Raw genomic sequence first — 2436 nt, 5'->3', positions numbered from 1 at the left:
CGTACACCCATGGGCAAATAGTAGACGCTGAATTAACCAATCAGAGCGCGCGCTTTCCTTTAGTTATGTTATAACATGTCTTGGTTGTGTTCTGCGCAACAGGATGTTAGTCGTTATTTTCTTAAAAACAATATTAATGTGTAACTTCAGCTGGGATGAGTCGAAGAAATTAGTAAGCAGTAATGTAAATCCCACTTGAAATAATGGGTATGTCTGTAACATGCACTTAACAATCAGGCATCAAACAATACGCACGCATTGTATTATATTCTATTGTATCATATATTGTATTATATACTACTAGTGGCGAATCCAGACCTTTGGCTAAGGGGAGGGAGGGGGGAGGTGATGGCTTGCCCTGCCGGCTTTTTTTCCTTCTGTAATTTTTCCTTGTTTTACCCAAAATAAGGGGGTTGCCCCCCCCCCCGAGCCCCTTCCCTAGATCCGCCACTGACTACCCTAATAACACGTGGTTAGCGGCCAAAATCCCGAATTGAAATTCGCGCTACTTGCCACCAGCTATAGATACCTAATACGTACCAGTCTCGCGCTTGTTGCAGTTTTTCGCTATTCTTGGTTTTCGACTGCACTCATTCGATTCACGTTAATGAAGAATGGCAATACCGAGAATTGAGGGCTGCGATCTTTAAACTGTAGATGCAAAGAAAACTCAACGGGAGCTTAAATCAGTACTCCCACTGAGAAGGACGGAAAGAAAAAGAATCATATTTTATACGAACACTGAAAATTACAAAAATAAGTAAGATTTGTTTGGAAAACAGCGATTTTTTTCCAACCGAAATTGCAATTGTTGAAAACAGCCAAAAACCGTGGCCAATTTTCAAAAACGTGAAGAACCGATTTGAGCACAGCTTTTCCACCAATTTCTTCAAACAGAGACATATCAACCGCCATGTTGTGACGTCATTACGCAAATGTAACTTTACAGAACTTAACATGCTTTGTTATTTTTTGCGCAGTTTGCGCAGACCCAACCAAATCTTTTGTGATGATAACTGTATAACACCTGTATTATGACGTATATGGAGGCTGATTCATCTGTACTGTAAAGAGAAAGCTCAGGATTCGAAAAAGACGCTGTTGAAAGTAAAAATCAACGAAGACATGGACGAAGTAATGAGTTTTTTTTTTCATTATTCAGGAGATAATATATCTGTGTTTGAAAGCTTATAAACAGTCTCCCACTAGGTGAGAAGAAACAGTTGTTTGATGTAACGATTTTGCACCGGAATTTTGCATAATAAAGGTTACGTTGTTACGGTGTTTGAAAAAGCTTGCGTTAATCAAGTCGCTTCGAAATAACTTGTAGATGTTAAGAGTGCCTGCCTGTAAGAATCAGACAAATTCTTAATTTCGCGGCAAGGGTCAAATATTCGATTCCGCTCATATTTTTATGGTAGATGGGCTAGGGCATGACAAAAACTACTGGATAGTTTTTTTGGCAAAATATCCTTTTATTTCAAAGAAATATGCAAATTACCAACTTCCGTTAAAATTGTCATTTGACGCACCATTTTATGAAGCAAGTTTGAGAGCCTCGCATGCAAAACCACATCATTCTTCCGTCTTTAAAACACTCAAATATTTTTGTGCAATGTTTAAATGTGTACTGGGTTGGTTTTAGGGAATGTTGCGTTATCTTTTTGGGTGCAAAATAATAAAATTTCGAAGACATGTATTTCATTCACTTAAAAGTACTTCGTGAATATAACTGATTTTCACCATGTGCGAAACCTTTAAATGGATTAAGCTTCTGGTGGTTGAATCGCAGAAGGATGATCTACAGATTCCTGTAAAAATTTCTTTGGGCAAATGATTGTGAGCGACGCGAGAGCTTTCCAAAGTACGTCAAAAATGCAAATATTTGACCATCCGTCGTCAAATTTCAATTTACGGGTTAGACGTATATCCATGCGCCACATGAATTCACCTATAATAAGCTCAAATAGACACAGAGCTGATAATTTCGAAATGTTCTAACCTTATTTGTTGCAAAAGGCAGGTCCAAAGCCAATTAAGTGTGGCGCCTTTTTTTAAGTGTGGCGAATTTATCCAAGTGTGCTCCATTTTTTCAAGTGAGCCGCATTTATCCAAGTGTGGCGAACTTTTCCAAATGTGCCGCATTTTCTTAAGGGTGGCGAATTTTTCCAAGTGTGCCGCATTATCTTAAGTGTGCCGCATTTTCTTAAGTGTGGCGAATTTATCCAAGTGTACCCCATTTTTCCAAGTCAGCCGCATTTATCCAAGTGTCGCAAATTTTTCCAAGTGTGCCGAATTTTCTTAAGTTTGGCGCATTTTTCCAAGTGCGCCGCATTTTTTTTAAGTTTTCCGCATTTTTGAAAGTGTGCCGCATTTTCTTAAAAGGTGCGCATTTTTCCTAGTGTGCCGCATTTTCTTAAGTGCGGCGCATTTCTG

This window comes from Orbicella franksi, chromosome 1, assembly GCF_964199315.1.
Source record: "Orbicella franksi chromosome 1, jaOrbFran1.1, whole genome shotgun sequence".
In the NCBI taxonomy this organism is placed as follows: domain Eukaryota; kingdom Metazoa; phylum Cnidaria; class Anthozoa; order Scleractinia; family Merulinidae; genus Orbicella; species Orbicella franksi.
Note: the sequence above shows the minus strand (reverse complement) of the source record.